Raw genomic sequence first — 20,468 nt, forward strand, 5'->3', positions numbered from 1 at the left:
CATCTGACTCAGGAGGGCCATATTTTAATACTCTCCTCTACATGACAAAATTATTTCCAGCAATGATCCTGAAGTGAAACCAGTAACAGGCAGAGAGGAAAATGAAAATACTTCCATTCCACCCCACCACGTGACAATATACTACACTTGATCTTAGCCAAAAGGCCGAGAAGTGATCCCACTATGTGACTATATAAGATAAATATAACAGCAGAGAAAAGGAAAATATAATAGAATTTATTATTTTTAAAAGATTTTTTTTTATTTATTTGAAAGGAAAAGTTACAGAGACAGGAGGAGAGGCAGAGAGAGAGAGATCTTCAGTCCACTGGTTCACTCCCCAGATGGCTGCACGGGCCAGAGCTGGGCCCGGTCCAAGGCACGAGTCTGCAGCTTCTTCTTGGTCTTCCACGTGGGTGCGGGGGCACCAGCACTTTGGTCATCTTCCACTGCTTTCCCAGGCCATTAGCAGGGAGCAGGATGGGAAGTGGAGCAGCTGGGACTTGAACCAGCTCCCATATGCCAGTGTTGCAGAAAGAAGCTTAACCTGTGACGTCACAATGCTGGCCCCCATTAATGTTTTTTAAAAAAGGAGAAACAAATGTATGCCTACATATTGGTCTGCTGTAGTACTAAGTAACATTATACTATTCATTTTCTTGACTCGATCTTTAGTTTTGAAGCCATATGAACAATTTTAAAAGAATAAACTTCAGACTGGCACCACAGCTTACTAGGCTAATCCTCTGCCTGCGGCGCTGGCACTCCGGGTTCTAGTCCCGGTTGGGGCGCCGGATTCTGTCCCGGTTGCTCCTCTTCCAGGCCAGCTCTCTGCTGTGGCCCGGGAGTGCAGTGGAGGATGGCCCAAGTGCTTGTGCCCCTGTACCTGCATGGGAGACCAGGAGGAAGCACCTGGCTCCTGGCTTCAGATCGGTGCAGCGTGCCGGCCGTAGTGGCCACTTGGGGGGTGAACCAACAGAAGGAAGACCTTTCTCTCTGTCTCTCTCTCATTGTCTAACTCTGTCAAAAAAAAAAAAAAAAAAAAAAAGAATAAACTTCAAAGCTAGAGATACCAGAATTATCTAAAAGAACAATTCACAAGTGAACTAAAATCTACACTTTCCAACTTCAAAGTTTGCACTTTGTTTCACTCTAATTCTTACACACAAATAAAAACTCTAAGTGGTCACAGGATGAAACCAATGAGGTAATCAAGTTCCATTTCTCCATCCTATTTCTTCACTGTTAATTAAAGAAGCCACTGTTTCAATGCAAAGAATTAAGCCAGAGGTAGCTACAGAAAAGGTACCTGAAGTGTCTTGAGTTACCCTGAACTTTGACGAACTTGGATACATCCAGCAGCGGAGTCCATATTAACTGGAGGCCGAGTGCACATGAGGCCATTCTCTAATATCCCTACAATTATTTATCCTGCTTACTAAAGGACAAATAAAATGTACTAATTTGAAGCTTACATAGGTGTTATTAAAACTTAATGGAGTTGCCGGTGCCGTGGTACAGTAGGTAAATCCTCCGCCTGCAGTTTCGGCATCCCATATGGGCGCCGGTTCCAGTACCGGCTGCTCCACCTCCAATCCAGCTTTCTGCTGTGGCCTGCGAAAGCAGCAGATGGTGGCCCAAGTCCGTGGGCCCCTGCACCCACGTGGGAGACCTGGAAGAAGCTCCTGGCTTCGGATCAGTGCAGCTCTGGCTGTTGCGGCCATCTGGGGAGTGAACCAGCACATGGAAGACCTCTTCATCTTTCCCCCTCTCTCTGTAACTCTACCTCTCAAACAAAATCTTTAAAAAAAAAAAAAAAAAAAAAAAGGAAACTTGACAGAGATGGTTCAGAACCTAGACCCATGAGAGATTCTCCAGTATCTCAGCAGTATTTCATCCCCAACACTGTGTGGAATCACTGACATGAAAACTACTGGTATTAAGAAGCAGGTAGACCTCCAGTGGGGTCATTATAGTCTAAATTCTCTACAGATAATGAGGATCACCCATGCCTATGCCCAAGGTGACCGCAGTAGTGCCCCACTCTTGGTTTGCCACTGCTCAAAGAGAAATTTGCCCTTATGGTACTGCCGTTCAAGACAGCCTTGTCACACTAAGAGGTATACTTGTCCTACTCAAGAAAAAAATCTTTCAACCACTGATGTTTACGGAGGGCCTACGCTATGTTTCAACCATTCATGTTTATGGAGGGTACACTATGAGTGTACAGCACTGTGCTTTGTGTTGTAGCCACACAGACTGCATGCACACGAGTGGTGCTAATTACAGGTTACTCGTATGTATTCATTAAAGCTCCTCCAACAGGATTCAAACAAAAAACCGTTAGCAGTTACCAAGTGTGTACTTAAAAGAAATACCACAGAAAGTCACATCTATTCCAGTTTTCAAGCTTTTCACCGACTTAGATTGGCTTTATTCCTGTGTATTCCTAATAAGTAAGGCTGTGTTATAAATCAAGATTTAGGGGGCTGGTGCTGTGGTGTAGCAGGTAAAGTCACTGCCTGCAGTGCCAGCATCCCGTACGAGCGCTGGTTAGAGACCCGGCTGCTCCACTTCCGATCCAGCTCTCTGCTATGGCCTGGGAAAGCAGTAGAAATGGCCCAAGTTTCTTGGGCCCCTGTACCCATGTGGGAGACACAGAAGAAGCTCCTCGCTCTGGATCGGCCCAGTTCCAGCTGGCAAACCATTTGGGGAGTCAACCAGTGGATGGAAGCGCTTTCTTTCTCTCTCTCTCTCTCTCTCTCTCCTTCCTTCCTTCCTTCCTTCCTTCTTTTTCTCTCTCCTTCCCTCCCTCCCTCTCTGCCTGCCTCCCTCTCTCTCCCTGCCTCCCTCCCCCCCTCTCCCTGCCTCCCTCTCTATCTCTGCTTCTTTCTCTCTCTCTCTGCCTCCTCTCTGTAACTCTGCCTTTCAAATAAATAAATAAATCTTAAAAAAAAAAAAGGGAGCACAGAGCTGTGGCTAGGCCTCTGCCTGCAGTGCTGCCATCCCATACGGGCACTGGTTAGACCTGGCTGCTCCTCTTCTGATCCAGCTCTCTGCTATGGCCTGGGAAAGCAGTGGAAGATGGCCCAAGTGTTTGGCCCCCTACACCTGTGTGGGAGACCCAGAAGCAGCTCCTGGCTCCTGGCTCTGGATTGATCATCTTCGGATCGGCTCAGCTCTGGCCACTGCAACCATTTCAGGAGTGAACTAGCAGATGGAAGACCTTTCTCTCTGTCTCTCCTCTTTCTCTCTGTAACTCTGCCTCTTAAAAATAAATACATCTTTTTAAAATATATAATATCTTTAGAAATAGATTCAGAAGAGTTTTCAAAATAACACTTATGTAAACACTGGCAATTCGAGGACTTTCAGTATTACTCAAGTTTTCACAAATCAGGTGGCATCAGATTCCTATGTTCTATTTTTATAAGCAGCTACCTCAAGAGGGGGAAAGTTCTAATGCTGATATTAATCTTTTTTCCAACATTCAGAGGATCAGCGTAATCTCCAGTCTGCCTCCCATCATCCTGCAGCTGCACACAAGCGCACATTCTCTGCCGCTGTGAGCCTGGCACGTGTGAAAAGACAGTCTTTTTAACTGAAAGATCAACTGGCTTACCTCCAACAGCATTCTGGTGTGTGACAGCATCCCCACGACAGCCACAGTACAGACAGGTCTACCTGCAAGACAGACAAGGCTTAAACCCACAGTGGACGTCTTCCATTCCTGCTTTATAGCTCCTATCTTCCTGTTGCCGCAGAGCTGCGCTGCCCACAAAACCCCCTCTCGTTAGTCACCTGCAGCACCTGTGCCATTTCTGGCTCTAGGAGTCCCCAACCTCTCCTATCAATAAGAACCACCTGGGGCGCTCAAAAAAATAAAAATCACAACTTGAGCCCCTGGAAATTAGGTTTCAGTTTGTTTGGGGTGAGACTCCAGAACCTGATTTTCTTTCTTTCTTTTTTTTTTTTTTAAGGACAGGCAGAGTTAGTGAGAGAGACAGAAAGGTCTTCCTTCCGTTGCCCCCCACCCCCCGCAAATGGCTACTACAGCTGGCGCACTGTGCCGATGCGAAACCAGGAGCCAGGTGCCTCTTCCTGGTCTCCCATGCGGGTGCAGGGCCCAAGCACTTGGGCCATCCTCCACTGCCTTCCCAGGCCACAGCAGAGAGCTGGCCTGGAAGACGAGCAACCGGGACTAGAACCCGGTGCCCACATGGGATGCCAGTGCCACGGCACAGGCCCCAGAACCTGATCTTAAGCAAGTGTTCTGTACAGGCCAGGCACATGGAAGAATAATGCTGCCGCAACCACAAAGCCTGCTGCATCTCATCACCTAGAAACTGATCAGCCTCATGGGCAAATCCTCCTCCAGCTGTTAGGCCTTAGGACATTAGGAAACCAGAGCAGGACAGGTTTTGAGAAAACCCAATGGCACCTTCATTCTTCAAGAATGAAGAAATTACCAAGAGGAAAGATTTTAGTTCCAGCATGTGCTGTGCCATAGGACACCACCAGGGAGCAGCACAGAGCTAACAAATCACACATATCTGTGGATTTTTTTTTTTTACTTAGTACCACAACATGGAATGGTTGCAGCTACACTTTTCATGAGCTCAGATTACCCAAAAAAGAAAATAAGCAGCATACTTAAAATAAATAGGTAGACAATATTAGCATGTAATTCTCACAAAGATTTCTCTCCTCAGGGTCTTTATAGACAGCCATCATAAAAAAAAAAAAAATGTTCCTTTGTGGTAGCATGCCCCAGAATTAAAAAAATAAAAAATTCTATCAGAGCACAAAGATTCGAGGTAAACTAGAGTGGTCCTCCGATTTTTCTCAGCAAGTCTCAGAACACTTGCCCTATTCAACTCGAAGGCATTGTAACTGGATGTGTTCTAGTGGCTTTAGTCAACCCTTACACAGAGTTTTGCTAAGTGGGCAAAAATGAAGTTGAGAAGTTGAAACAAGTGACGCCAATGCTTTTTCTACATCAAGTCAAGTAGCCAAAACGGAGCCAGCATTGTGGCGTCGTAGGTTAAGCCTTCGCCCGAGGTGTCAACATTCCATATGGCTGCTCCACTTCCGACCCAGCTCCCTGCTAATGGCCTGGGAAAGCAGAAGATGGTCTAAGTCCTTAGGCCCCTGCACCAATGCAGGAGACCTGGAAGAAGCTCCTGGCTCCTGATCGGTGCATCTCCGGCTGTTGTGGCCACTTGGGGAGTGAATCACAGATGGAAGACCTCTCTGTCTCTCCTCTGTCTGTAGCTCTAAAATAAATTAAACAAATCTTTAAAAAAAAAAAGTAGCTGAAATGTTGCTCTCACCTGTCAAAACGACACCCCCCAATGCCACCCAGCCAGTGCTCAGTTTTCTTAACCCATCCTCACTTTTTTCCTTTACAATCCCTGCTTCTTTCTTCCAAAAATGTAGGGGAAAAAAACCTCTTCCTTTGCTTTCCTCTTTACTGTTCCTCCTTCCTAAAAAACAGATTATTCTCTTCCAGCTGCACTCATATGCGTTGTCTTCTCCCGCTATGTAACTACACGCATTTTAACCTGCCCATGAGACTGTTACATCTACTTTCACAAATAATGAGCCATATCACTGAGCACAGCGGAACTGATTTCTTTATAACTGGCCGAGGGTACTTCAAAAACTATGGGGGAAAACCAAATGAAAAGTTTACTTTCATGCAAAACACATTTTTGAAATCCAAGCATTTTTTTTTTGTAACACATATTTCCCATGAACCTCTTGAACACCTCTCTTAAGCATGTTTCAATTTTCTTGCATCAAAAAAAATTTTCTTAGTTCTAGTTCCAAGAACCTTTTCAAGTACCGACGCATACAAGCAAAGGTAGCTCGTTTCTGATGGAACATCTATTTCAATTTCAGAGCACCTCCGTCTGCCCAGGTTAAATGATTACTTATTCTGCGACAAACCTGTATGCGTGAGGACATTTTTTTAACCTACAGAGAATATTTGTAGGTGCATCGATGACTCAGGGGACTCCACTAACCCCACCCCCTAATTAGGGAACCACGGGCCCCCCGGGAGCAAGCATTCCCACAGGTGAACTACGCAGGTGCAAGGCGCTGGCCCCTCTGCAGTCCTGGGGGCGGCACAGCGTGGATTCCAACGGGGAGGCTGCAGGGCGTCTAACAAGGCGGAAGGAGGAAGAAGGAATAGAGAGGGGCACTGCCCCACGCGGGGCTGACCTGCAGCCTTCGCAGGAGGGCACCGGCGGGGGCTCGTCTCCCGGGGGCGGGGGTCCGGGGCTCCCACTGCGCCGGGCTCCCCTCAGTGGCCTGCACCCGCGCCCTCCCAGGACCGCGACCCCGCACTCTGCGAACCGCAAAGCGAAGCACCGCGCCACCCGAGGCTCCGCTCGCGGCCCGCAGAACCCCCGGCGTGGTGTTCCCCGCTTCCCTGAGGGGACCCCCCGCTTCCCTGCGGGGAGCCCCCGCCTCGGCCTCAGCACTTGTTGCGCCTCCGCCCCGCCCGCGTCCACTTCAGCGACCCCCTCTCCTCACGCCACTCCAACTCGCGGGCCCCCGACCCTGTCCCGCGACCCCCTCACCCACCGCGCGGAGCCCGCACGCCGCGTTCCGCCTCGCTGGCGGCCGAGCCGCGGCCCCCCGCCCCCTGCCGGGCTCCCGCCGAGGCCGCCGTTTCCTAGACAGCGGCGGGGCCGCTCCGCAGGCTTCGGGTCACACACGCACACGCGCGCGCGCGCGCCGCGCACGGCCGCTGGGAGGTCAGGGCGCAGGCGCAGGCACGGGCCCGGGAGCGCCGCCTGCGCGAGGCCGCGCGCGCGCGCCCCCGAGCGCGGTGGGCGGAGGGGCGGAGGGAGCGGCGGGGCCGCGAGAGGGCGGGGGTGGGGGGGCGGGGGGCGGAGGGGGAGCCCCGGGAGCGCGAGCCGCGGCCGGCGCCGCTGCAGAGCCGAGCCGAGCGAATCCCGAGCGCAGGCAGCAGGTACGTGTCCTCGCCGCCGGCCGCGGCTGGGGCTTCCCCTGCCTCGCTGCCCGGGTCCTGGGGCTCGGGAGGCGGGTGGGGGCCGGGCAGGGTTTTCGGGCTGCGTGCCCGGGCGGACTGGGATGTTGCCGCTGACCTTCATCCCCCGCTGGCCGGGGAGGGGGTGCGCCAGGCGAGGGTGCGTGGGGTAGCCCGGGGCTTGGGCTCCATCCCCCGGGGGGGGGGGACCTGCTTCTTGTCACATGCTTCTTATTTATTTTTGCAAACTGCCCTGGTTCGGGTCCAGCTGCAGATGCCTTACCTCCCATTCTTTGCCTGTGTGTGCCATCTTGCACTTATTAATAAAACATGCAAGCTGGGGGCGGGGTGGGGGGGAAATCCCATTGCAGGGCGGCCAGCGGGCGCCTGTTTTCGGCTTTCAGACGTGGTGTGGAGGTGGAGATCCCACACCCCGGGGGATCTGTGGCTTGGTCGGTCGTGACCACTTCCTAGTGGGCTTCCCGGTGGCCCGGGAAGGGGGGGGGGGGCGCCCCAGCGGTGCGATGGGCTGTGTGGCAAGGATGGTGGGTGGGTTTTCACCCTCCCTTCGGGAGACAGGTGCAAACCACAGCAAGCACTTTGCCGGCCAACTTGCTGGGGAGCCCCAAACCCATAAAATTGTCTTCTCTTGATGGTGGAGCCTCCGACTTGGTCCAGTTTTGCATCTGAAGGTGACTGACTGAAGCTGGCCACCTGTTGGCAGGCAGACCCCCAGGAAGGCCCACCGATCCCTATTTCATAGTCACCAGTGCTGGCACAGTGATAGGCCCTAATGGGTTGCCGGCTGCCTACCTTTGGTCATGCTGCCTCGCTGTCGTTTCTTTGCAAGTAAAAACCTCTGATTCGGTGCCTCGTCTGTTGTAGACTGAAACTGTATGATTTGTGTGTATTCTGTACACCTATAACATCACAGCCTCGAGACCCAATCGCTTACCTATTTCCCCGGGGCGTTTCACCTTGCTTTGGAGCCACAGTCGGGAAAGTGGGATTTATAGAACTGCTTACCTCCCTGCCCCCTCCCCCAAAATACTGTGGTGAACGGGCTACCAAGAGCTGGCAGCAGAGGATGAGAGTGGTTATCGCACAGTGTCGGAATGTGCCAGCTGCACTGTAGTGCCAGGTCCCATCACGAGGACACCTTTCTTGAATGCTTATGGTGCAAGGTACTGACCTAAACGCTGCTGGTGCGTGATTCCATTTGTTCCTTGGAACCTACCCGCTGTCTCCATGCTGACGATGAGGCTCAGGCTTGGGTTTCCTGACTTTCCCAAGGTCACACGGCGGCCAGGGGCAGGGTGAGGATGCAAAGTCAAGTGCATCGGATTCCCAGGGGCAGCGTGGAGCCTGGGGGGAGGAGGGGTAACCTTCCAACCTGGGGCTGCCACTCCATCTCCCTTTTCCTCCCGGTCAAGCTGACACATGAGCCTATCAGCTGGGGTCTGATTTTTCCATGTCACAGATTCTACAGCAGTGTTGTGTGGCTTTCCAGGAAGCCAAACTGTTGCTTCAGAATGGGTCTGCGTGGAATTTTTTGAGGTGGCACCAAGCCTAGGAGAAGCAGGGTGTAAGCCACGCTTCTGTTTCACTCTTCTCTGCAAGCAGTTAAGTTCAAAAAGTCGTCCCGCCCCAGATTGAACCTATGCAGCGTGCACATCAGGTAGAACGAAGCACTCCTGGTTTTTGTTACCCCATCCCTCCCTGCACACTACCTTTGGTTTCCTGGCCAGGCATCGGAACAACAATGCCCACCTCACTTGTGTCTGAGTGTCTTAATGGGATGACAGAGTCCTTACCAGCCATGGACCGTAATCCAGTCGCTCCACGAATTGTAGCAATGATTCATTCAAAGTTCTTGGAATCTGTGCATGCAGCCGGGGACGTCTGTTTCATCCCTTGCATGCAGCTGCATTAGCCTAACGCAGGTATTGGATTTTATGACACATTTCCTCCAAGTTTCCTTGGACTTAGAGACAACTCAAGTTGCATCAGTGGGAAATTCATCCCATGGGGCTTTGGGTTTTTGACTGTTCTCACTTAGTTGACACAGTGGTGAGTAAGGAATAGCTGACTAGAGAGAGGAGTGATTTGAAAAGTATATTCCATGGAAGACACAGCTTTTAGTTGTAAACTGATGAGCGATATTCAGTAAGAAACGGAAGACTGTCTCTTGGGACTTCTCTTTTCTTCCTTGGGCGATAGTGGCTACGAGCCCGAGCCCGGGAGGGCGCATTCCCTGGTGCTTATGGCAATGCTAAGATGGCATCTTTCGGCCCCAGGGATTTCCACTCTCTGATCAGATAAACTCAAAATGAGCTCTGGCCGCACTGGGGAAGCAGCAGGAAGCAGTGAGAGGTGTCAGAGAGGAAATGGGTTTTCCTGCGGGATGCATCCCCATCGGTGTCAGCTGGGAACCTCTTAACAGAAGGTGTTGAAGAAATGGACGGCCCACTGCCTTCCAGCCAAGCCCGATTGCGATGAATCCAAACAGGGCACCCACTTGGGTGCAAAAGGATTGAAAAATGCATCTGCACTACGTTCCATTCCCCCTTTGAAACATTTTTAAATCCAGAAAAGCCGCGCAGGCAGTGATGGGCATTAAAGCATTCTTTTTTTTTTTTTTAATTCCTCTCACCTAGGGTTTCTTTGGGTGGGGTGGGGGGAGGGGACTGAAAGTTTTCTGAGCCCTATGACTCACATGTCTCACAGTGACTGATTACTATGCACATTTTTAATACGTCGTCATTGAGGGAGACACTGGGAGCTGGGCTGTCTTTCCTTGACTGACCTTGTGAGCTACTTAGTTGTGAAATATGGCTTTTCTTATAGTATCCCTTAATTTGGAGCTCTTTAAAGGTTTTTTTTTTTTTTCAGCTTCAGCAAGCTTGAATCACAAAAGCAGCTCACAGCAAGCCTACTTTGAATTATTTGATTTTCATCAGTCTCCTTCCCTCTCCTTGGTGGCACCCATAGCAAGGGTTCCCATGTTTTTCCCAAAGTGGTTCACTTGCTGTATCCCCTTTCAAATAGAAGTGGCTGGCCAGGCACACCCACGCAAGGACCTCCTGTGGTGGCCCTCCACCTGCAAACCCTGGTGTTCCCATTGGTCCTTTTGGCTCTCAGTTTCCCCATGGAGAAGACGTCACAGTTCCTACCATTGGCTCTGGCCTTCTTGGATAGGAGTGGGATGGAAGCTGCTCAGTACTGGCACAGGGCAGGGCCAGGAGATCATTCTCCTGAGTCAGCGCTAGCCTGTGGTGTGCCTCCTGCTTGCACCTGTATAATATGTTCTCTTTGTAAAAGGTTCAGATGTTATAGGAACCTTGAAGGTGGAAGATCGGTGGTCAGAATCTTTGATAATCTTACTCCCAGGCAATGCCCACATTAACAGTTTGATTCTTCCAGATTTTTGAATGTGGAGACTAAAATGTTTGCCAACAATGCTGTCCATGGATGCTTACCACTTCTTTTCTACAAAGATTTATTTTATTTATTTGAAAGGCAGAGTTACGGCGCGGCAGGGGGGAGACAGAGAAAAAGTGAGCTTCTATCCACTGGTTCATTCTCCAAATGGCGCAACAGCCAGGGCTGGGCCAGGCTGAAGCCAGGAGCTTCATCCAGATCTCCCATGTAGGTACAGGGGCCCACGTACTTGGGCCATCTTCCATTGCTTTCCCAGGTTCATTAGCTGGGAGCTGGATTGGAAGTAGAGCAGCCAAGAATTAAACCAGTGCTCGTTGGGATGCCAGCGTCACAGGTAATGGCTTACCCCACTGCACCACAACGCCTGCCCCTAGTTTGCCTTCTTGCACTTGGTTCTATATCTTGACCCTTTTGGTGGCACGGAATGTCATACTTTCAGATGCGAACTGGACGAGAGGCACCTTGGAACCAGGGGGAGGGGAGTGGAACTGCTATTTGTGGTAGGGGTCTGGCATATGCTGTGTCTTTCGGTAGATGGCTTCATCCTCCATTTCCCTTCTGTGCTCAATTATTTATGGATAAGGAGAAGGGGAGCCCCCAGATCCCTGACGGAAGGAGCAGAGCTGAGATTCAAGCCCAGGTCTGTGCAGTTCAAACTCCAGGCTCTTTCCCTTTCATCCCTCTTATCGCAGGATTCTCGGGCCTCCCATCCGGTCCTGTTCCACCCACATGGCCTCAGGGCCTGGGCACCAGTGGTTCCTTCTCCTGGATCGCGCTTCCCACAGATATCTGCACGGTTTGCTTCCTCGTCGCCTTAAGACTCTGCTCAAAGTCCAACCACTCCCAAAACTGCCCGCACTCCCGTAGTCTGTCCCTCTCCCCGTCGTGCATGTGTTCATAGCACCTCCCAGCGTACTATGTTGAGTCAGTGAGTCCCTGGAACGGGCTGGCCAGAGAAGAAGGGTGTTGTCTGTCTGGTTGATGCCCCTAATGCTGGTGCTGGGGAAACACAACTAGCAGGTCCCTGTAGTTTCTACAGACTTTCTAGCCTCCCACACTTCTTGCTTTTGCTGTACCGAGCAGTGAAACTTCTACAATGCAACAGTTTATGTGTCATTTGGGGGAACAGCGAGGAAAGTGGACATACATTGGGGGTGGGGAGCGCTGTCCCACTCTTGATTCAGTTTTTTTTTTTTTTTTTTTATTGACAGATAGAGTTAGACAGTGAGAAAGAGAGACAGAGAGAAAGGTCTTCCTTTCATTGGTGCACTCCCCAAATGGCCACCATGGTCAGAGCTATGCTGATCTGAAGCCAGGAGCCAGGTGCTTCCTCCTGGTCTCCCACGCAGGTGCAGGGGCCCAAGCACTTGGGCCATCCTCCACTGCCTTCCCAGGCCACAGCAGAGAGCTGGACTGGAAGAGGAGCAGCCAGGACTAGAATCTGGTGCCCATATGGGATGCCGGTGCCGCAGGCGGAGGATTAGCCAAGTGAGCCACGGCACCGGCCCCTTGATTCAGTTTGAGTTGATAAAGACCTCCCTGGGAAAGGTAGGTACCTGTAGACAAAGTTGGCTGAAGTTTGAGGGTCTAATGAGGCAGCCATAGGTGGGGAGATGGCCTGCAATGGAGAAGAAGCTTGTGTGGGTCCCCTCTGTGTGGGGTGCATAATGTTTTTGAAGTTTTCCATAGAAGGAGACGCTACAACTTTCAACCAATGTCAGCAAAAGAAACCTACAGGCACTCACACACACACACCAGCTTTCACACAAGCAGGTTAAGCCCTGCGTTACCTGCATTAGGCCATTGTATCTCTAGGGAGTAAATTCCTGTAGGTCCCTTCCCTGTGTAAGCCCCGGCGTGAGAGTTCAGGACCCGAGCATTTACCCTGAGTGAACAGTTCAGGTGGGAAGCCTGCACCGATAGCATCCCAGCCTGAGGTTCCTCTGGCCCAGGCAGCCCCAGACTCTCACGCATGCTTGTTTCACAATCTCTCGTTTGCCATCATTCTTGAACCACAACAACATCAGGGGCCCTGTGGGGACTAATTCAGCCTTAGGATGCTTCCGAGGGGGAAACACGGGGATGCTGAAGGGAGCTGGTACTGATGGAAAAATGTCTTGATGACGCTGCCTCCTTGGCCTCTTCCTCCTCCTGATGGCTCTAATTGCTGCCCTAGGTGGTCTGAAGTATCTGCCATGAGCAGAGTATCTGTCAAAAACACAACCTCCTCCAAATTGCCTTGGACCTGCAGTAGACACCACTTAGTAGCTGGAGCAGAGACTGATAACTCCGGTTCCCAAGCTCATTCAAACAAAGAATGTTACATGAATTTTTGTCCTTTGCAGCCCAGGAATTTTGAAGTCCAGAGTGGGATCAGGCAGCTGTTCCCTGGATGTCGGCATCAAGCCATAAAGCATGCAGTACACCTGGTTGCTGACTCTGGGCTCAAAACAAGCCCAAACCCAGTTATTTCATCCAGGGGTCCTGACATAATTGCATCATTATGTCCAACTGAAGCCATGTGTGAGGTCTTCTTCCAAATTGGTTTTTCTTGAAATAGTTGCATCTTTGCATCTTGCCTGAAGTGTTTTTAGACTTATTTATTTGAAAGGCAAGGGAATTCCCTGTCTGCTGATTCACTCCCCAGTGTCCAAAATGGCCAGGATTGGACGGAGCCAAAGCTGAGCACTAGGGACTCAAAGCAGGTCTCCCACATGGGTGGCAGGAACCCAGTTACTTGAGCCATCACTTCCAGAGTGCGTGTCAGCAGGAAGGTGGACGGGAGCAAAGTAAGGAACCCAAACCTAGGCACTGCAGGAGGGGTGCAGGCATCCTAACTGGGCTCTTCATTCGGCCAGATGCTGCTCCTGACGCAATGCTGTTGTTGTTGTTTTAAGATTTATTTGTTTGAAAAGCCAGAGTGAGAGCAAGAGAGAGAATCAATCTTTCATCCACTGATAGACTCCCCAAGTGGCTTCAATGGCCAGCACAGGGCCAAACAGAAACCAGGAGATAGCCGGCGCCGCGGCTCACTAGGCTAATCCTCCACCTAGTGGCGCCGGCACACCAGGTTCTAGTCCCGGTCGGGGCGCCAGATTCTGTCCCGGTTGCCCCTCTCCCAGTCCAGCTCTCTGCTGTGGCCCGGGAAGGCAGTGGAGGATGGCCCAAGTGCTTGGGCCCTGCATCCCATGGGAGACCAGGAGAAGCACCTGGCTCCTGCCATAGGATCAGCGCAGTGCGCCGGCTGCGGCAGCCATTGGAGGGTGAGCCAACGGCAAAAGGAAGACCTTTCTCTCTGTCTCTCTCTCTCACTGTCCACTCTGCCTGTCAAAAAAAAAAAAGAAACCAGGAGATAAGAACTCCCATCCCGGTGTCCCCTATGGGTATCAGGGGCCCGAGCACTTGGGCCATCCTCTGCTGCTTTCCCAGGTGCATTAACCCAGAGCTGGATGGGAAACAAAGTAGCCAGGACGCACCGATGTCCCAATGTGGGTTGCTGGTGTTGCAAGCAGAGGCCTGACCTGTGCCTCAATGCTAGCTCATGATACACTGCCTTAAAAAACAATTTCTATTATACTAATTCTCCTTTAACCATGATTACCAAGACGTGTTTGTTGTTGTTGTTGTGTGTGTGTGTGTGTGTGTGTGTGTTTTCCCATGGAAACAAAGAACAGGGGCAAACATTGCAGTCTCTCCAATAAAGAGAGTTCCATTGTGTGGGGGACAGAGTCTCAGAAGAAAGGCTTGGAAATTTCCTCCCAACTCTTCCTGGCTTTTCACGGCCAGTGCTACCCGAGACTCTATCTGCTGTCACTCTCTCACCTCCATGGCCTTCAAGGAACTCCCGTCCCCTCCCTCCCCCTGAAACACAACTCGTAAAGGTCGCCAGTGACGGCCGAGTCACAAATCCAGTGGCTGTTTCTCAGATTTCGCTGTAGATGGCTCAGCAACATCTGACCCTATTGACTTCTTCCACTCCTTGAAATGCTGCCGGCAGCTCCTTCCCAACGGGGGCCCCGTGGGTATGGAGTCTTCTCTGTCCCTTCCTGTTGTCTCCCTAGGCAATCTGCAGACATGCTTGTGGGAGCGGGCTCTGTCCAGGATTTATTTTTTTCTATCTGTTTTTTTAAGGTTTATTGATTTGTTTGAAAGGCAGAGTTACAGAGAGGCAGAGGCATAGAGAGAGAGAGAGAGAGGTTTTCCATCCTCTAGTTCACTCCCCAAATGGCTGCAACAGCCAGAGCTGGGCTGATCCAAAGCCAGGAGCTTGGAGCTTCTTCCTGGTGTCCTACATGGGTGCAGGGACTCGGGCCACCCTCCACTGCTTCCCCGGGCCATAGCAGAGAGCTGGATTGGAAGTGGAACAGCCGGGACTCAAACCAGTGCCCATATGGGATGCTGGCACTGCAGGCAGCGGCTTTACCCGCTGTGCCACAGCGCGGGCCCCTCTGCCCAGGATTTCAACCCTGGCCATCGCACCTGCTGACTGTATAAGCTCAAGTAAGGTATTTACACTCCCCCTCTGCCTCAGTTTCCTCACCAGAAAACACGGGAGAAGAATAGCAGCGTCCTAGTGTTGTCAGAGGGTTAAATAAGCACTCAATAAATGCCACCTTTTGTCATCGTAGCTTCCTGCTGGGGAACACCACTGGTTCCTGTCTTCAGGATAAAACTCTGACTCCTCCCTCTGACAATCAGGTCCTCTGAGATGTAGGATCCCCACCACCTCCACCCCTGGCCGCTCCGGGTGCCCCTCCGCCCCAGCAAGAGGAGGGAAGGAGGGTGAGGGTGAGGGCTGCACCCTGCTGCCCGCCCGCCTGCCTGGGAGGCACGGAGCCCAGACAGCCTGGTAATGCGAGCCAGCCTCCTGCAGGTGGGCACGGAGCCTATCTCTCCCAGGCAGATGACACACTGCGAGGGACACCAACTGTGATTTATACTTTTACAGAGCACCACCCCCGCCAGCGTTGAGCACTATGCTTGACCCATAGTAGGAATCGAACTCATGACCTCTAACTGCAGACAGGTGCATTTCACCTGGTGTTTCTGACAGCCCTTACCCCCTGAATTGGAACCTGTATTGATCCGTCCTGGAGCCCGCATGAGCTCTGTATGGGAAAATCGAGTCCATACCGCAGGGAGTGCTAATCCCCTAAGAACCTTTGGAAAATGAGGGGGGATGCATAGAAATAATTAACATAATGGGAGCACGGGGAGTAATTTAACGCTTTTTAAAAGTAGCTTGGAATCCTACCAACCTCTGAAGCTGGGAGGATTGGGGGGGGGTTAGAATTCCTTTTTTCTATCCTCCTACTCTTTCTCCTCGTAGCAAAATGAGCTCTGAGGGTGTGAGCCACAAATCTCAAAACCTTGCCGCAGGCCCACTCCTGAGTCACTGTGTTCCAGTCCTCCTTTCCCCTTACGGGGAAGTTGAATGAAAATCAAAGAAAGGGCTGCTTGATAAAAAAAAAAAAAAAAAAAAAAAAAAAAAAAAGCCCACTACTGGCATTCTGGGTTGGTGAGGCAAAGGCAGCCTACGTTTCATGTTGTTTTAAGGTATATTTAGTTGAAAGGCAGACATACAGAGAGGGGGAGAGACAGATATTCTGTCGGCTGGTTCGCTACCCCAGATGGCCCCTCACCTGGGGCGGACCAGTCCGAAGCCAAGAGGCTGGGACTCCATCTGGGTCTCCCACGTGCCAGGGTGCAGGGGCCTAGACATTCCAACCGTCTTCCCCTGCCTTCCCAGGTGCATTAGCAGGGAGCTGCATTGGAAGTGCAATGGCCAGGACCCACACCTGCCCGTGTGTGGGATGCTGGCATTGCAGGTAGTGACTTACCCTTCCTCTCTATGATGCCGACCCTGTAACCAGCATTTTCATGTGGACCTGCTCTGTGCCTGAGGTCATGAACAGTGGTCAAACGGTGCTGCTGAGAGAACAGCTTTCCTCTCCAAGCACAGTACAGGCTGTGTTCTTTGCATCTTGAGATTCTATGGCAGGGTTTCTCAACCTCAGCACTGCTGACATTGGGGGGCCCCCATAGTTCTTTAGTGTGGGGCTGTCTTGTGCATTGTAGGATACCGAATGGCACCCCTGGGCTCAACCCACTAGATGCCTGTTACACTAATGCTACGCCTTCCCCACCCCCACCCCCAGGAGTGACAACTAAAACTGCCTCCTAAAACCACCAGATGTCCCCCCGGGGTGCAACATCACCCCCAGCCGAGAACCACTGCTCTATAGGATGAAGACAGAAAACTCAGTATCTTCCTGGCTTGCAGAACACAGAACTTGAACAGTTTGGGTCAAGTGAACATGAAGAGTATAATAGACACAGAAGGTAAACTTGGGTTTGAAACTACTAACAGAGTGACGATTTGTCTGTAAGCCGTTCTATCATAGATATGGGGATGTAAAGGAAGTAGTTACAGGGCCAGCGTTGTGGTGCAGTGGGTTAAGCTGCCACTTGCAATGCTAGCATCCCACATCGGAGTACTGGTTTGAGTCCTGGCTGCTCCGTTTCTGATCCAGCTCCTTGCTAATGCACCTGGGAAAGTGGCAGAAGATGGCCCAAGTGCTTGGATCCCTGCCCACTCACATGGGAGACATCCAGATGGAATTCTAGGCTCCTGGCTTCAACCTGACCCAGACCCGGCTATTGCAGCCATTGAGGGGAGTGAACCAGCAAATAGAAAATCTCTGTCTCTCTGTCACTCTTCCAAATAAATAAATCTTTTTTTTTTAACAAAAGTAGTTATAGAAGTTCAGACCATCTTACTCCTAAAGGTCTCAAGTCTTCTAGGGGTATAACATTGGCATTATGTTAACTGTGCAAATAGTTTTAAGACTCTGGCAGTAAACTCAAAATATTAAACAAAAATAATTAAGATTTCTCAAGAAATCTCAGGGGGTTACAATGAGAAGTCATATTTGACCAGACATGGGGCAGCTCTCCCCACCAGATGTTGTTCTCAATGACCAGAAAGCTGATCTTAAGATGGGTCTTACAGGGGACAGTGCTGTGGTGTAGCAGGTTAACCCACCACCTGCAGTGCCGGCATCCCATATGAGCATCGGTTTGAGTCCCGGCTGCTCCACTTCCAATCCAGCTCCCTGCTAATGCACCTGGGAAAGCAGTGGAAGATGGCACAAGTGCTTGGGCCCCTGCACCCACATAGGAGACCTGGAAGAAGCTCCTGGCTCCTGGCTTTGGCCTGGCCTAAGCCCGGTCATTACAGCCATCTGGGGAGTTAACCAGTGGATGAAAGATCTCTCTATATACCCTCCTCTCTCTCTAACTCTGCCATTCAAATTATGAAATAAATCTCTTTAAAGAAAAAAGCAAAGATAGCAGTTGCAGGGGCAAAGCGGCAACGACAATTTATGTGCTGTGGTGAGAGGCCAGAATGGCAAGGTCATCATCATGGCTGTTAGAATCAGCTGCAGACTCATGACTTAAAACCCAGTCCCCGGCCGGCGCTGCGGCTCACTAGGCTAATCCTCCGCCTTGTGGCACCAGCACACCGGGTTCTAGTCCTGGTCGGGGCGCCGGATTCCGTCCCGGTTGCCCCTCTTCCAGGCCAGCTCTCTGCTGTGGCCAGGGAGTGCAGTGGAGGATGGCCCAAGTGCTTGGGCCCTGCATCCCATGGGAGACCAGGAGAAGCACCTGGCTCCTGCCTTCAGATCAGCATGGTGCGCCGCAGCGCACCGGCCACGGCGGCCATTGGAGGGTGAACCAACGGCAAAAGAAGACCGTTCTCTCTGTCTCTCACTGTCCACTCTGCCTGTCAAAAAAAAAAAAAAAAAAAAAAAGAAGAAGAAGAAGAAGACAAGGAGAGGGGCCCAAGTTGTGGTAGAGTGGGCAAAGCTGCCACCTGCAGTGCCAGCATCCCATATGGGCATCGGTTTGTGACCCGACTGCTCCACTTCCAATCCAGCTCCCTGCTAATGGCCTGGGAAAAAGCAGTGGAGAATTGTCTAAGTGCTTGGGCCCCTGCTTCCTATGTGGGAGATCTGGAAGAAGCTCCTGGCTCCTGGCTTTAGCCTGGACTAGCGCTAGCTGTTGCAGTCATCTGGGGAGTGAACCAGCAGATGAGAGATTCTCTCACTCTCAGCTCTCAACTCTCAACCTCACTCTCACTCTAAAACTCTAACTCTAACTCTAACTCTAACTCTAACTCTGACTTTCAAATAAATAAATCTTAAAAAAAAAAAAAAAAAAAAAAAAAAGGAAGAGGAGGGAGATCTCTTTCTCCCAGAACACAGGGAGGAGGAGGCAGCCCCTGTAAGCCAGGCAGTGAGCCCTCACCAGAACTCAACTCTGCTGACGCCCAGATCTCGGGACACAGAGCACAACACTTCTGTGGGCATCTTGGTCCTTAAACAAGGGTTCTGCGGAGAGTTTGTGGGAAAGTCGTATGAAGGGTTTCAAATTCTTTGCACCAAAATAAACTCTTAATTCTATTTTTCCATGGCTCCTGTTCTTCTTGGGAGTGTTCTAAGGATCAGTCACACAGTTCAAAAATGTTTAAGTTTCAAAGCGACAACATATTTTACAAATATGGGCTCAGCTTCTGCCCATTGGCAGGGATGTGTTTGCCTCTGAGAGCTGTAGGTCAGCATCAGTCATGGAGGTAGCAGTCAGAGAGGTCATAGCTGGGTAAACTTTCTGGAATGATTCAGAGGACAGAGAAGGCAGGGGGAGGTGGGAGACTGGCTCAGGGATGTCCCCTCTTGAGGTGGGACAGCAAGATGACTGTTCTGAGCTGTAGAAACTGAGTGATGTTTGTGTAGCGAGAACATCACCCTTATAAGGACAGAGTATCAGAGATGGAGAGCACTCTTCCTGTAGGCAACCTTAGGTGACTGGTGAACATGGCCCAGAAAACCCCACAAAATCATGCAAATGAAGAGGTCCCAATCTTCCAGTTCACTGTAAGAACGCATGAGACACAGACCATCAAGAGTGCGCCTATCCAAGCAGCCACCACGTATCTGAGAGAAGTCAGGTTAAAGAAGCAATGTGCGCCACTCCGTTGTTAAAGGGTGGGGCCGGGGGTGGGAGGGTGTGCCCAGGCCAGCAGCAGGGTTGGATGCAGGGTCGGTGGCCCAGGAAGACTGCGGAGTTTCTGGGCACATGCCTAACGTTGCAGTGATGCTGAACGGAAGGGTTTGGGTGTAGATTCTCTGGTCACTGAACACAGCCTGGTGAACAAAGCCCCCAGGGTGTGCCACTATCCCTACAGAGCCCGTGGTCCGATTAACCCTTGCATCGGCTCTCCACACCACACTGAGAAGATCCACATGGAAGAGGAACAAGTTGTTCCTAAACCAGAAGAAAAAGATATCCCAGAAGAAACTAAAGAAGCAAAAACTTACGGCTCGGGAATAAATTCAGCATAAAATAAATGCAGCTTAAAAGGAAAAACGAAAGAAATGGAGGAGACCTTGGGAGCTTGTGGGACCAGGCAGTCTCTGGTGGCAAGAGGCAGAAACCCACCCTGCTGAATGCATGCAGTTACGGCAGTTTATAAAGTATCTTACAGGGGCCAGGCGTGGTGTGGCAGGTTAAGTCACTGCTGGGTGCGCCCACATCCCATATCAGAGTGCTTAGGCTAAGTCCTGCTTCCACCTCTAATCTAGCTTCCAGATACTGTGCACCCTGGGAGACAGCATGACACCTCAAGTGCTTGGTTTCCTGCCACCCACATGGGAGACCCTAAATGGGGCTCCTGGCTCCTGGCCACAACCTGGCCCAACCCTGGCTATTGTGGCCATCTGCGGCATGAATAGCTGATAGAAGAGATCTCTCTCTCTCCCTCTTGCTCTCTCTCTCCCTTTCAAATAAATACTTTTAATTGTTTATTTATTTATTTATTTGAGACGTAGACTTACAGAGACAGGGAGAGACAGAGAGGTCTTCCATCTGCTGGTTCACTCCCCAAATGGCTGCCAACAACCAGAGCTGGGCTGATCCAAAACCAGGAGCCAGGAACTTCTTCTGGGTCTCCCACACAGGTGCA

General features: G+C 51.1%; 2 protein-coding genes and 1 pseudogene across 15 annotated transcripts in view; 1 reads left to right on the forward strand and 2 right to left on the reverse strand.

Moving 5' to 3' along the window:
- Positions 1-6,780, reverse strand: part of NRG4 (neuregulin 4) — a 155,584-nt gene extending 148,804 nt beyond the window's left edge. For 5 of the 14 annotated variants that reach the window (XR_011381085.1, XR_011381083.1, XR_011381084.1 and 2 more), the window contains exons 1-2: positions 6,595-6,780; positions 3,623-3,684 (exon numbers count right to left, since the gene is read on the reverse strand). The gene's annotated coding sequence lies outside the window, so the exon portion shown is untranslated. The remainder of the gene's footprint in view (positions 1-3,622; positions 3,685-6,594) is intronic. The other 9 variants (XR_011381090.1, XR_011381089.1, XR_011381088.1 and 6 more) reach the window with 4 other exon arrangements.
- On the reverse strand, positions 28-177 carry LOC127487825 (U2 spliceosomal RNA; annotated as a pseudogene).
- A 109-nt stretch (positions 6,781-6,889) lies between the features above and the next one.
- Positions 6,890-20,468, forward strand: part of TMEM266 (transmembrane protein 266) — a 118,519-nt gene continuing 104,940 nt past the window's right edge. Inside the window, exon 1 of the mRNA XM_051834575.2 lies at positions 6,890-6,985. The gene's annotated coding sequence lies outside the window, so the exon portion shown is untranslated. The remainder of the gene's footprint in view (positions 6,986-20,468) is intronic.

Source organism: Oryctolagus cuniculus, chromosome 12, assembly GCF_964237555.1.
Source record: "Oryctolagus cuniculus chromosome 12, mOryCun1.1, whole genome shotgun sequence".
NCBI classification, from domain to species: Eukaryota; Metazoa; Chordata; class Mammalia; order Lagomorpha; family Leporidae; genus Oryctolagus; species Oryctolagus cuniculus.